Raw genomic sequence first — 16,676 nt, forward strand, 5'->3', positions numbered from 1 at the left:
CTACCGTTATAGTAGAGTGAGTCGTTCTCTCTGTTGTCCAGAGGGGGATTGTGAACTCTATGTCCCCATGGCTTTCATTTGCGCGTCCTTTTCACAAGTTTTATCAAGCTCTCCTGGCTCCTATATAATGAGCTCAGTCTCTGCATCATTGCCACTTAGATCTGCTCCTCATTTTGTTCACATCTCTGTCCTCCCCTGTACAGATATTATTATTGTGAGTGCTCAAGAAATCTCCAACCATCTAGCAGCTGTGTGTAATTTGAGTATAACTGTTGTTGCATTTTTTCTTGTACTGTATAGCATAAGTTTAATTTGTAGGGCCTAGTGAAGTTTTTGTAATTCGTGTGGGGTTCTTTATGTCAGTCATTTTTGATAATAGTTTGTATCTGTAATTATTTATCTGGCATTCACTGAGTATTATCTGGTATCTCATTTTTATCAGGGCTGACTTAGATAAATTTATTCTTGCTAATTTCGTGTTAATAGAGGTTATTGCAGTTAACTATATATTTAACCTGTTTATTTGCCATTACATTATCTTTATGAGTCCTGAATGTTTTGTTGTTAATTTAAGCATTAAACTTTAACTTGTAATTTTACCTAACTCTTTTGTTTTGAACCTGGAACTTTACGGGACAGTAGTGACTTTTCGTATTCTCACTTAAAGTGTACATTATCTTTCTCTGTTCCGTAACATAAATTTGGCGACCTCTTATCAGGATATTCAGGATATTATCATAAGGATATTGCTTGATATTTTGTGACTGTTACTTATTCATGATGTCTACTATTACTACACTTGATGAAGCCAAGGACTTTTTGTCAAATGTGCAAACAGTGTGTGATATAGAAAACAGAACAAAGAATGAACTTAAGCTTGTTGCTCAACAATTGGGAATTGCAGTTCACTCTCATCATTCTAAAGATCAAATTGTTGGTATGATTAATAAAAGCTTGTTTAATGTAACTCCTCCAAATGAGCAAACGCAGATTGAATTAGTTAAGTTACAGCTAGCCCTGCAGGAGGCTTGTGCTAAGGAGGCGGAGTCTCGTGTTAAGGAGGCTGAATTTCAAGCACGTGCTAAGGAGGCTGAGTCTCAGGCTACGGAGGCTGAATCTCAGGCTCGGATTCAGGAGGCACAGATACAGGCACAAGTTGAACTTGCTAGGATTCAGGCAGACCATGAGTATCGCATGAAACAAGGTGGAACTGGATCATCTTGCTCTGATGATTTTGATGTGGCTAAAAATGTTAAACTTGTCCCTCCTTTTAATGAATCTGATTTAACAAAGTATTTTCAGTTGTTTGAGAGGGTAGCTACAGGTTTTAATTGGCCTAAGGAGTATTGGCCAGTACTCCTTCAAACTGTTCTCACCGGTAAAGCTCAAGTAACTTATGCATCTTTGCCTCAGGATCAATCTGATAATTATGATGTAGTTAAGAGCTTGATTCTCAAGGCCTATGAGCTTGTTCCTGAAGCCTATAGAGTAAAATTTAGGACAACTTACAAGCAAGATAAGCAATCCCATGTTGAGTATGCAAAAATCAAAGAAGATCTGTTAGAGCAGTGGTTAAATTCTAAGAATGTGGATTCTGATTTTGGTAAATTTAAGCAGATGATTTTGCTGTAGGATTTCAAAAGGTGTATTAGTAAAGATGTAAGCCTATATCTTGATGAGAAAAGAATAGATAATTTGTCTGATGCTGCAGTTTTAGCTGATGAGTATGTTCTCACTCACAAGAGATATTCTAGAGAAAAAGGGAAAGCTGAGAGTAAGTACGTTGCCTCTACTCAGAGTACAGGTAACAGGAAAGAGAATAAGGATGATGTTTCTCAGGAAGTAAATACCAGCTTCACCTCTAGATTTCAGAAAAGTAAATGTACTTATTGTAGTAAGCTTGGTCATACTACGGAGAAATGTTTCAGGAGACAGCGTGATGTGAACAAAAAGGAGTCTTTAAATATTCAGTCAATTGGTCTAGTGTCCACTCTTGAGAGTTCCCGGAATTCTTTAACTGAGTTAACTGAACCTGCTTTGAGGGGTAACTTAAATTCTCATGATGGAGCTCCTCTTTTGAGCAGTAACGTGGGTGACACTCTCAAGAGTTCATGTGCTAATTTCCTGTCTGATGGTTTTGTCAGTCCTCTGGACAGTAATGACAGGAAATCAGTTCAAATATATCGTGATACAGGTGCTTGCCAATCCCTTATGCTGACCAGTGTTCTAGGCTCTAATTTTAATTCCTCTGATGAAACTGTAATCTTACAAGGTGTAGGGAATAATTACTTCTCTGTTCCTCTGTGCAGAGTGAATTTAGAGTCTGGTTTTGTTAATGGTTCTGTTATGGTTGGGTTGGTTGAGACACTCCCAATGTCAGGTGTAACTTTCTTACTTGGAAATGATATTGGTGGAAGTCAAGTGTGTCCAGCTCCTCAGTTGTCTAGTGAGCCAGTGGCTGCGTCCCAGGATTGTGATGTCCCTGATGTGTTCCCTGCATGTGCTGTCACTAGGGCTAAGTCTAAAGTTACTGGTGATTTAGAGGATGATGATCATGTTATCCTAGCTGACACTTTTCTTGCTAATTTGGACCACTCACCAGATGAGGCAGTACCCCGTAGTGTTGATAATTTGTCTCGTCAAGAGTTGGTTGAGTTGCAGGTTGCTGACCCTGAGTTGAAAGGTCTAGCTAACTCTGCTTGCAGTGAGGAAGAGTCAGCTGGTGCTTCTACTTGTTATTATGTAAAGTCAGGAGTACTTATGAGGAAGTGGAGACCCCCAACAGCATCAGCCGACTGTGAATGGGAGGTTGTACATCAAGTTGTCATCCCTCGTGTTTGTAGGCAGGATATCATTAGAGTGGCTCATGATTCCAGTTTGGCAGGACACCTTGGAGTGAGGAAGACTGTGGCACGCATTTTGAAACACTTCTACTGGCCAGGTATCTTCAGGGATGTTTCCTGGTATTGTAAGTCTTGTCACACCTGTCAAGTTGTGGGGAAGTGTAATCAGACCGAAAAGGTTGCACCTCTAGTTCCCATTCCTCCTTTTGAGGCGCCTTTCACCCGTGTGTTGGTGGATATTGTGGGCCCTCTTCCTAAGACTTCTTCAGGATTTTTCTTATGTGTTGACCATGATTGATATGGCTACTCGTTATCCTGAAGCCATTCCACTTAGAAACATCTCAGCAAAGAACGTGGTTAAGGAAATGCTAGGGTTCTTCACAAAGTTTGGTCTGCCCAAGGAGGTACAGTCAGACCGAGGAAGTAATTTCATGTCGAATGTTTTCAAGCAGTCTCTGAAAGAGTTGGGCATCACCCAGATCACGTCTTCAGCTTACCATCCCCAGACCCAAGGAGCGTTGGAGAGATATCATCAAACACTCAAATCGATGCTCAAGAAATACTGTTTGGAACATCAGAAAGACTGGGACAAAGGTCTTCCATTCGTTGTGTTTGCTGCAAGAGAATCTCCAAATGAATCACTGAGCTTCTCACCTTTTGAACTACTGTTTGGCCATGAAGTAAGAGGACCCCTTAAGCTACTCAAGGAATGCTGGCTGTCGGAGGAAGATGACGTCAACCTGCTGGAGTATGTGATGAAGTTCAAAGAACGGCTGTCCACTGCTTTACAGCTGGCGAGAGAGAATTTAGGAGCTGCTCAGGAGAAGATGAAGACTTGGTATGATAAGAAGTCCAGGTTACGCCACTTTCAGCCAGGAGATCAGGTTTTGATTCTGCTACCAGTTCATGGGCAACCTCTTCAAGCCAAGTTTAGTGGTCCTTATTTCGTGGAGAAGAAACTCAGTGATGTCAACTATGTCATCGCCACGCCAGATCGTAGAAAGAGCAAGCAACTATGTCACATCAACATGCTAAAGTTATATCACAGGCGGGACGAAAATAATCCAGTCTGCACTGTAGCTGTTCCACCCGAGTCTGCAAGTGAAGCTCTCCCATGCAGTATGAGCCTGAGTGATAGTTTGGGGAAGAATCCTGATATCATGAATGATCTCCAGACTAAGCTTTCTCATCTACTACCCAAGGAAAGGCAGGAGTTTTCGGCATTATTGCAGGAGTACCCGCAAGTGTTCCGTGCCACTCCAGGAAGAACCACTGTGTTGATGCATGATGTCGATGTTGGAGACGCAAAGCCAATTAAATTGCCTCCTTACCGTGTGAACCCAGTGAAAGTTCCTCTCATCCAGAAGGAGCTTGGCTACCTGTTGGACCACAAGATGATTGAGCCCTGTCAGAGCGAGTGGAGTTCTCCTGTCACTCTAGTCCCTAAGCCAGGTGGGTCACAGAGGCTTTGCATTGACTACAGACGTGTTAATCAGATAACCAAAACAGACACTTACCCTCTCCCTCGTGTGGAAGATTGCATAGACAAGATTGGAAAGGCTAGGTACATAAGTAAGTTTGATTTGTTAAAGGGATACTGGCAAGTACCTATGACTGAACGTGCTAGGGAGATCTCATTTTTTGTAACATTAGGAAAGACCTTTGCATGGTCTGTAATGCCATGTACAGATTGTTTTAGAGTAATAAGAAATTTCCTTTAAAAATTTCTTTTTTCTTTGTGGGGAGGTGTTACATAGCCTATGATTTCATCATCCTTTGTGTAATTTTAACGCACAGTTGCTGCATGTTTGATCACGAGCGTGTTCTGTCTCAGTCCCCCCTTCTACCGTTATAGTAGAGTGAGTCGTTCTCTCTGTTGTCCAGAGGGGGATTGTGAACTCTATGTCCCCATGGCTTTCATTTGCGCGTCCTTTTCACAAGTTTTATCAAGCTCTCCTGGCTCCTATATAATGAGCTCAGTCTCTGCATCATTGCCACTTAGATCTGCTCCTCATTTTGTTCACATCTCTGTCCTCCCCTGTACAGATATTATTATTGTGAGTGCTCAAGAAATCTCCAACCATCTAGCAGCTGTGTGTAATTTGAGTATAACTGTTGTTGCATTTTTTCTTGTACTGTATAGCATAAGTTTAATTTGTAGGGCCTAGTGAAGTTTTTGTAATTCGTGTGGGGTTCTTTATGTCAGTCATTTTTGATAATAGTTTGTATCTGTAATTATTTATCTGGCATTCACTGAGTATTATCTGGTATCTCATTTTTATCAGGGCTGACTTAGATAAATTTATTCTTGCTAATTTCGTGTTAATAGAGGCTATTGCAGTTAACTATATATTTAACCTGTTTATTTGCCATTACATTATCTTTATGAGTCCTGAATGTTTTGTTGTTAATTTAAGCATTAAACTTTAACTTGTAATTTTACCTAACTCTTTTGTTTTGAACCTGGAACTTTACGGGACAGTAGTGACTCTTCGTATTCTCACTTAAAGTGTACATTATCTTTCTCTGTTCCGTAACAATATATGTATATATATATATATATATATATATATATATAATTTACAACTATAAAACTTATATGTAAACTTCAGAAAACTGGCAAATGGGCCCCCCACCCCTTAGAAAATTTCTGGGTGCACCCCTGTCTGATATTAATAAAATTCTTTGAAGATGGGAGAGAATATTAATGTATAAACTCAGCATAGATTGCTACGAAAAGATACGGGAACCCAGCCCAATGATTCTACAGATATATTAGGAGTAGTTAGAGGAAGATGAGGCTAGGCACTGTGGTTGTAGTAATGGATTTTATTCTATTACATAAAATACATTCCAATGAAGGTAGCTGAGATGTTGCTTCCTGCGTAAGGAAACACCGGAGCGGGTGTTGTGTTAAGCAGCCCCGCACTGCACCATGGATTCTTAATGAGGGAATATCCGGCAAAACTCTCCATGTGCCCTTATCCTCGCTCATTTGCAGCACGAAAGGCCCACATCACCAGTACTAAGAGCGTGTTTGCAGTTAACGAGCTAGCGAGTACTTGTGATTGTTTTCTATACAGCACAATGTTTTGCAAACCATGAAATTAAAATTGAATTGACTGACATAGCCTTTAGAGAGAAAAAAAATCACAGCCCTAGCATGCATTCAATATGGACGGTGGGTGTTAGTGCCGAAGTGGTGACATGTGGAGATGGAGATGCAGGAGGACTGCTTGGCCCTGGGGATATGCCCTGGGAAGGTCTTGAAGCGGTTGCCCAGAGTCGAACACGTTTAAAAAAAACAAGTTATTGGCCTTTACATAGTTTGACAGTTGGGCTTGGCCAAGCCACTCATTGTAATATTCCACCCATACACCCACAGTAATCTTCACTCTCTCTCTCTTGTAATAATTCACAACGTTGATCATTCTGTTTATCGGTCTACTATGCACGACCACAATTTTACACTATAGTGTCGACTATTTTCAGTGTTATAGACACGGCCCACTGGAAATTTACAAACACCATATGGCCAGCATAGGGGGTATGAAGAAGGGAATGTAGCTTCCATTTTCAGCTTAAATAGGGCAAGTCTGCATAGCCCTCGACAAAGAGAAAATTATTCATTCGTTACCAGAAACCTTGCTTGGTGGTTCGAAGGAGGGAGCACAATTCAAGCCCTCAATCTTGACCTCACAAAAAAAGTTATCGACAGTTTTTCTAGATAGAGGATGTGGATTAAGGAAGTTTATGAACACCAGACTCGAAGTGTGTTCAGATAGTGTCGATATGTGTAATGAATCTGTGTGAACAGGATGATGAAAAGTATGTGTCTGAGCGAGTCTGAAGGTGGGAGGATGCTTGGTAGGACAATAAGAAGATGGATGGACATGGTAAATTATTTGTGGGAGAAACCGAAATATGGCAATAATGAGGCTAGGGAACTAGAAGTGGGTCGAGCAGATTGCAAAACTACTGTAAGGCTGTGTGCGTGGCAGGGGTTTGGCACCCCTGTCTTCCCCGGTATTCTGCCGGATTGACTCTAGCTTTCAGGTAAAGTTAAAGCATTTTTATGTGTAAAATTTAGCCTTTGAAGTGGAGTCAGGATTGCGAGGGCTGGAATGGTGAATGAATGAGAGTGTGGTCTATTCAGTTGAGTAGACTTTTACCTCTCCCTCTGCCTCTTTCAGTTATTTTTTTTTTAACTCTCTGTGGACCTTATAGTACCTTATCCCATCCTAAAGTAGAAGAAAGAGGTCAGGATGACCTTCAAAGGATATAATTATATGATATGCCAAAACATACAGTATGTAATGGCTTTGGTGGAGTTGCTCACTTTGGCTAAAGCAGTGGTTCCTAACCTGAGGTGTACACAGTGACTAGTGTTTTGAACGTTATAAATGAGGATACTAAATGAGCAGCATAGAATATTTACAAAATTCTAACCTTAGGAAATTCCAGCACTTGATGATGCCTAACCTTTTACCTTCATTGGTTGTTTCTGCTAATGATGTTTGTAATGTTCTTACTCCCCTATTTATCCGTCCTTCTTAACACTCATGCTCTCTCGCATCTGTTGTTGCTTATGTCTCTCATTTCTCCGATAATGCAGAGGACGTAGACATTGACTTGTAGTATGTTTATGTTGAGTATTCGAGGCGGTGCACGTCTAGTGTGGGTCTGTATTGTAGGTGTAGTGTTTGTGTGCCAGTGCCAAAGGAAATGTGTTGGTGTGACAGAAGTATTTATGGATGTGTTACACCTGTCACATATCCATGTGCTGTGGTGTTCTCTGGTATTTGTAAATGTAGTGTTGTGGATCTATTCTCTACAAGAACTTCACTGAACAGATCCGCTTGATTATTTAGGTCCTGTTATGTATCAGGAGAAAATAGGCAAATGAATAGTGTTTGGGGCCAGGGGCTGCTCTCACTGTTCCTGGCAAGTGTAAGGTGGTGGGAATGACCGCCGGTAAGTCATTTTCCATTGTGTAAAAAACGGTGTAGGGAGCACCTGCCCCCTTGCGGGAGACGACGCCTTGCCGGGCTCACCGAGATCTTTCTTGCCGGATGCAGGGTGGGTTGAGGAGGTTTCACCCCAAGATGTACCAGTTCCTCATCTGGAGTACATACAGCTGCCTCGAGTAGGCTCCATTGCAGCCTGTGATACTACCAGTAGCTACACAATGATGTGGAAATAACGTAGATAACATAAATGACATTAACCTAAACTGAATATGAAGTTTCCATATGTTACCGTATTGTTAAGTGCAAACGAAGGGAAACTGCATGGATTTGTGAATGAGTTTGGAGAGTACCGTATGTAAGAAACGGAATCTAGAGGTGAATGTAGGAGAGTAAAGTTGTAGTCTTCGAGAGAAATGAAGTCAGTGAGTGCTCAGTGAGGTTGGATAGTGTGGAAATGGAGAATGTGAATCCGTGAAAGTACTTGGGTTGTGTGATAAGTAAGGATGGAACTTTGGACGATGAAGTGCTTGAATTGGTACAACAGGGAAGAAAGGTTGCTGGTTCATTGAAAGAAGTGATAATAAACAAGGAAGTGAGCCTAGAAGTATATTGTGGCTGCATGACAGTATTGTGTGATACATACTCTAACGTACGGAAGAGAAGCTTGGACCTTGTTGGAAGGACATAAGTCGAGAGTGTGAGCAGAGGAAATGAGTGATTTGAGAAGAGCATGTGGAGTTACGTGGAGAGACAGACCGACAAATGAGGAGGTGGAGGAGAGTTGTGGTGTGGATGTGGATGTGACTGAAAGCGTTAGGAGAAACACACTGAGGTGGACCTGGAACGGTGGCGTCTTCGTCGTGGGTCTATCCCCCAGAGGCTGTCGAAGAGAAGAGGAGGACAGCATGGGGACCATACCACCACAAACCCCCTTGGCCCCTCACGGGGCTCGAGTACCTGGGAGTGGCTTCGGTTGCCCGGGCAAGTGCCACATCTCCCAACACAACACACAGAACAACACCGTTTTTTCTACACCGAGAAATGACTCCCTGGCTGTCATTTCTCGACGACTTCTTCTAGCCGGGGACATTGAGAGCAATCCAGGACCCACCATCAAATACATATGTCCAACATGCTCAAAACCTATCACGTCGAGCCGACAGACAAACGGTTCAATTCAGTTCAATTCCTACAAGAACTGGACCCATTACACCTGCACAACACTTCTATCTATCTATCTATTGCCAGACGCCTCAATCCCGTTTGGGATGGCCACAAACAAATCGCCTCCAAGTCGCCCTGTCCCCCGCCATTTCACTCCCCTGCTCCCAGCTCACACCCCCCTCTCTCATATACCTCTCCACAACATCCCTCCATCTCATCCTCGGCCTCCCCCTCCCTCTTTCCCCCTCCACCTCACTCACATACACTCTCTTCGTCAGTCTTTCACCCTCCATCCTCTCCACATGGCCAAACCACCTCAGTGTGTTCCTCATAACGTTTCCTATCACATCCACATCAACACCACAACGCTCCTTTATATCCTCATTCGTCAGCCTGTCTCTCCATGTGACTCCACAGGCTCCTCTTAAATAACTCATTTCCACTGCTCTCACTCTTGACTTGTGTCCTTCCAACAACGTCCAAGCTTCACTTCCGCACGTTAGAGATGGTATCACAATACTGTCATGTAGTAACTTTTTCACTTCCATGCTCACTTCCCTGTTTCTTATCACTGCTTTCAAGGAACCAGAAACCTTTCTTCCCTGCTGTACCCTTTCAAGCACTTCACCCTCCAAACCTCCATCCTTACTCATCACACTACCCAAGTACTTAAACATACTCACATTTTCCAATTCCTCACCATCCAACTTCGCTGTACATTCACTGACTTCACCTCTCTCAAAGACCATCACTTTACTCTTCCCTACATTCACCTTTAGATTCCGTTTCTTACACACTCTCCCAAACTCATCCACCAAGCCTTGAAGCTCCCCTTCGTCTTCACTCAACAACACAGTATCATCTGCAAACAACAGTACAGGGAGTTTCCAAACACTATCCTCTCTCACCATGGCCACTCCAACATCCACTACCCTACCTTGTACCTCTTTTATTACCCCATCCATGTACAGATTGAACAACCATGGAGACATGACACATCCCTGTTTCAACCCAACCTTCAAAGAGAAAATTCACTTAGTTCACCATCCACACGCACTGCAGCCTTCGCACCATCGTACATACTCTTCACAGCATTCAACAACTTTCCATCTACTCCATATATTCTTAACACTTTCCACAATCCTTGTCTATCCACCCTGTCATATGCTTTCTCCAAATCCATGAATGCCGCATACAACTTCTTTCCCTTCTCTAGAAACTTTTCCACTAAAGATCTGAGAATGAATATCTGATCTACACAACCTCTTCCCTTCCTAAAGCCTCCCTGTTCTTCTCCAACTAATTTCTCTGTTCTTTCTCTAACTCTGTCAATAAGTATCCTACCATACACTTTTCCTATTATACTAAGAAGACAAATGCCCCTATGGTTACCACACACTTCTTTTTCCCCTTTTCCTTTGTACAAGGGAATAATTATACCTGACTTCCAATCCTCCGGGACTCTACCTTCCTCCCAGGCCAATCTGCACATCTTCCACATCCATTCTACTACTATCTCTCCCCCATGCTTCAGCATTTCACCACACACTCCATCAATTCCTGGGGCTTTCCCCGATTTAACTTTCTTCATTGCTTCCACAACTTCTGTCCTACTGATTTCTTCCTGTCTTCTCACCTCCCTCCTTCTCCCAGCCATTCCCCAGCTACTTATACTCGCATTACTTCCATCCTCTACGTTCAACAATTCCTTAAAGTGTTCTCTCCATCTGCTCACTTTTTCTCCCTTCTCCATTAGTAATCTACCATTTTTATCTTTCACTCCCCTGCTAACTTCACTTCCACAAGCACAACACTTGCATCCAGAAAACATTACGCATACACCTGGACCTGCTCCTTATGCTCCTTTCTTCCCAAGCACCAACCCCCATACCAATCCTACTCCTACTTCCTTCACACCTCCACAGCCAAACCCAACGATCCTTCCCACACTATCCAGTCCCCCAACTCCTCCCATTCCATCCCATCCTAATCCACCTCAACCCTTACCTCCATCACAACCTCCTCCTACCCCTTCCCCTCAACCCACACCACCTCCCCCTTCAGTGCTGCAGCAGCCAACACACATCCCACACACAACATAAACATCCTTCAGTTAAACATAGATGGCATAAACACCAAAAAACAAGAACCCACACAATTCATCAAACAACAGAACATACACATTGCCATCCTACAAGAAACAAAACTACACAGCACAGAAAACACAGACATTTCATAACTTCACCACCATTCGGCAAGACCGGGCTGACGGCAGTGGCGGTGGACTCATCACCCTGGTACACAGATCCATCAACTTTGCAGATACCAGTGCATATATAAAGTCACTTCCCCCCTCACATGGCAACACAACAGAAATACAATCCGTTAAAATACGCACTGGTAACAAATCACACATAACAATCGCTAACACATACATTCCCCCCATAGTACCACACAATTACTCTCCACAGATACACCACATTCCTAACATACCCAGCATCATCCTGGGTGGTGATTTCAACGCCAAGTCATCGGCCTGGCATGTCAACAATCCTGACACAGACAGAGGGCTGGTACTACAATCCCAGACAGACCATCTTTTCATACTGAACAAGCTAGACCAACATACCCATATCCCACACCAAGCCCTCTTCCTGCCATCATCTCCAGACATCACCTTCTGCTCCCCTACCCTTGCCCCCACTACATCATGGAGAGTGATCAAAACCCTAGGTTCTGATCACCTCCCAATCATCATTACTACCAAAACCAGAATCACCCCAGCTGGCCACAAACACACATACACTAATTATAAGAGAGCCAACTGGAAGATCTTTGTAACTGAAACAGAACAACATTTCGAAACACTAAACAGTACACCCATCACAAACATCAACACCGCTGTGCACACTTTCAATACAATTATACAAAATGCAGACGAAAGACACATCCCTAGAGGCAACAGAAAGAGATACAACCCCAACTTCACACCAGAAATTCAAGGCCTCATCAGATAACGGGACACACTGCGACACTCCCCAACACCCCATACACAAGACACCGTACAACAAATACAAAAACTCAACACTCAGATAAACAATCAAATATCAGAACAGCAAACATTAACCTGGAAAAATTACCTCCAAACACTTGACCAAAAAACAAACATCAGCAAACTCTACAAAACACTAAACAGCATCACACTTTCCAACAGCAACACCACACAATCACACGATGCCATCACAACAACAGACACCATACCCTCAAACAAACAACAAGCAAACACTCTCATCAATCACTTTTCACAAATCAGCCATATAAACCCTCATCCCAAAGACCGACGTATCATCCAGCGTAAGAGACAGTTCCCCACAGACCCAGACTACGCACCTTTCACTTACAACCAGACAAAGCACATCATTAACAACCTCAAGCACTCATCTGCCTGTGGACCAGACAACATAAGCAACATTCACCTGAAACATCTTGGACCACAAGGCATACAAGCACTCACCAACAATCAAACTACAGCTACTCACACAACATATACCCAACATATGGAAGCATGGCATTATCATCACTATCCCTAAACTCAACAAAGACCCCACGTTACCCTCCTCACATCGCCCCATCACACTCCTCTGCACCCCCTCTAAAGTCACTGAATGACTGGTACTACAACTAGTCACACCTCACATTTCCCAGTCTGGTCCACAACATGGCTTTAGGCCACTACACTACACAAACACCCTTCTTATAGAACTTACACAGAGAGTTTTCGATGGCATGAATTCAGCTAGGCCACCACACAGAACACTCCTAATCACACTAGACATTAACAAAGCTTTTGATGCCATCCCCCGCCACAACCTCACTAACAAAATACTCAACACAAACATGCACAATAACACAAAAAGATGGTTGGCAAACTACTTCGCAGGCAGATGTGCACACGTAACATTTGCGGGTCAGTCTTCTAACATCAGAAACTTCACAAACGGTGTCCCCCAAGGATCTGTTTTGTCCCCTACACTCTTTAACTTATACATGCACGATATACCCACACCCCACACACCACAGATACACATAGCTTCCTATGCAGATGATATAACACTTACATGTATGCACCAAAATGCAAACACAGCTGCACACATCATTCAACCTTACCTCAACACACGACACGAATGGTTCACCACAAACAGGCTCAAATCTACAGTAACCCTTCTCACAAACTGGACAGCAGAACACAGTCACATCCCACAACTCACCATAAACAACACTCCCCTACCACACACACACACACACACACACACACACACACACACAATTCTTAGGGTAACATACAATACTTCAATGTCATTTAAACAACACATCACAAACATTAAAAATAAAATAACACCAAGACTCAATGCTTTGAGGTCACTTGCCCATACAACATTCGGACACAACAAAGAAACCACCACCACGGTATACAAACAATACATACGTTCAGTGATGAATTATGCAAGCCCTGCCTGGGCTTCTAACCTCACCAAAACACACTACAACACTCACCAGACCATGCAGAACAAGGCCCTAAAAATAATCATAGGCTGCACAGCTACTACACCCACAGACCACCTACATCAAGAAACCAAAGTCCTCGAAGTCAAGGATCACCTAGACATGAGAGGCACCCAGTTTCTTGCTGCAGCCTCCACAAACCCACAACATCCACTATATTACATGGCAGCACATCCACTCACACCAAGGAACATCAAAACAACACCCAGCACACGATACCATACACAAATACTGTCATCTCTCCCTCCTCGCCCATCTCAGACTAGCTTCCAGAAGCATATCCACACTCAGATCACTCGCCGCTCCATGGCCTTCCTAAGGGACGCGGGGCTGTTCGGCCAAACTGCCTAGGGAACAATTACTACTACTAGTACACACTGAGGTGGTTTGGCCATGTGGAAAGGATGGAGAGTGGGAGACTAACTAGTTGAATTTATGAGTGAGGTTGGAAGGCTATAGAGAGAGAGGGAGATCGAGGATGAGAAGGAGGGATGGAATAGAGTGGCACATGAGAGAGGGGGTGTATGCTGGAGGGGACGGGGCAGGAAAATGGTAGTGGACAGGCCGACAAGGGGGCGATTTGTTTGTGGCCACCCCGTGCGTGATTAAGGCGTCTGAATTTAAGCAAATAAATAAATTCCAGTAACGAAATAACAAGCAACGAAAAGGTAACGGCTACCAACAGTGGTCAGAAATTTTAGATGTGGAATATAAAACAAAAAACACTGTCACTGTAAGAAAGAGGCAAAGATGAAGCCACTGTAAGGTAAGAACAACCATAATATTGTAAGTTACTATGGAATAATGTGCAGGTAACGAGGAGACAGCTTGGTATTGATCCAGCCCACTGCACCTCTGCTGGGACACCAACATCACGAGTGATAAATTGTGTTTGTGTGAGCCACACTGCTGCATGCAGTCCTGCCCCTTGTTCTTTTTTCTTTTTTTTTTCCTGCACCCCGTCTCATTCTCACTTACCCTACCTCATTCACACACCGGCTCATTGTTTAACATCCTTCCTAACTGTCTCACATTCTCTTTAGTTCTCACCCACTCTAGTTCACTCTACGACTCAGCTCCACCTACACAATATTCAAGGTTTATGGCGGGAGTATCAGCAATGCTACTTCCCTGCTCCATGGCAAAAATCCTCATTCAGTGTCACTTTACCCGTCTTCCACCCTAAAAGGCTAATACAGGTTAGTTCTGAACCCTTTATTAAGGCAAAATCTGAAGCCAAACACTAAACGGATAACTTAGCCACCAGCCACCTCAAATAATGCAAGATGGTTCTTTCAGCCAGTCCAGTAGTGCACGTGGGATTTCGGTAATTGTCTCTCAGGCTACAGACATCTGCTACTAGAAAGTGGCCAACACCAACAGCTAGCCTTCGCACTACGGACTGAAGGAATCAATCATTACCAAAACTGGCACTCATATTATAAATGCCTCTTTTTCATCTTTGCCTGCCCTTAACTCTTACATCACAACGGTCATGCATCTGTGTTTGGAACCAAGAACAGGTACAACCAAACTCCATAACGATGGCATCAGGGAGTGTGTTATATGGACTCCATCTTATGTTGGCTTCCACATGCGTGATCGAGGAGATGAGGTGGCTCAGGCCGCTAACCTGAAAGAGAGAGTAGATAAAAATTTTGGATAATTTAAACAACAGTTTGAAGACAGTTTTCTCCAACGGAGCAATAGCATGCCTTCTTATACAGATGAAATACCGAAAGGACAGAAGTCTGTCCCTTTAACCTCACCATGATGCAGGAGCCTCATATGTCAAGATCATCAGGCAAAGTTAGTAGACTCATGGAAGTCACATATGCTAGCCTTAGAACAGGGAATAAATAACGATGGCAAGAAATACATTGCGTTAGTGCACACACTAAACGTAGTCTACACTATACATGAGAAAGTTTTCTCACATGTCGTAATGTTCTGCCTCACACTACCTCATTCTCCCGCTGTGATTCACTCTCCCATTTGGCCTCACGCTACCACACCCTTCCACCCTGGTTCACTCTCCCATTCTGCCTCACACTACCACACTCTCCCACCCTGGTTCCCTCCCAATGTGACTCACGCTTCCTCACTCGCCACCTGTGATTCATAATTCCTCACTCTCCCATTCTGATTCACAATTCCTTACTTTCCCACTCAGATTCACAATTCCTCACTCTTTATTCACTTTTCGAGGTCGCTTTGCTGGTATGAAGTTATTAATTATATCCTTGAATTGGTGTTGTGCAAATCCATCCGTTTATACTCATTCAGGCAACCTAGAAGGGGATAATATTGGATTTGTTTTTACTATTTCCCCTGCCACCTCAAGTCCAGCTTCGATAAACCTACTATTAGTTATGGGGTTAAGTGGCATGTGGGTGAGTCAAGTGGTGAGGGGAAGGGAGGGAGGGAAGACGGGAACAAGTGCTGTGATGGATGGCGTGCGGAAATAAAGTTATGTTGTATTGAGTGAAGGTATGAATGCATTAGGACAATGTGTGTGTGTGTGTGTGTGTGTGTGTGTGTGTGTGTGTGTGTGTGTGTGTGTGCTCACGTACCACCTTCCCTGCTGTAGCATTTCATCTCGCTGTATTACTTTCCCCACTGTATTCTTACTTTCCTACTGTATGCTGCTATACGCTTTTTTCTTTCCTGCTATTCTTCGTTGCTTTACCTTTTTTTCTCATTTATATCCTTCTCTCATCTCCACACACCCCCGCCAACCCCTTCCCCCTGCCGACACAGTCACTAGACTCAGATATGTCCATGACTGATCATTTACTCCTGGTTGTCCCTCGTATTTTCCCCTTTCTACCTTAATCTGCTTTCCCAATCCTGTTCATTTCCTTCTGGTCCCTATCACACACACACACACACACACACACACACACACACACACACACACAGATACAGATTGATTGATTGGCTGGAAGGCAGACACACAGAAAGATTGACTGACTGATAGATAGACAGACAGCCAAACAGACAGACAGACAGATAGTTGGGTAGCGGGGAGGTTATGTAAATGGGAAAAGGAAAAAAATATATATATCATGCTAAGTTGATACAAATGTGTTCACTGATGAGTAATAGCAAGAGGGTCTTCGGATGCCTCTGAACA

This window comes from Coenobita brevimanus, chromosome 2 (genome assembly GCF_032717465.1).
Source record: "Coenobita brevimanus isolate Jiangsu-jjx chromosome 2, ASM3271746v2, whole genome shotgun sequence".
In the NCBI taxonomy this organism is placed as follows: domain Eukaryota; kingdom Metazoa; phylum Arthropoda; class Malacostraca; order Decapoda; family Coenobitidae; genus Coenobita; species Coenobita brevimanus.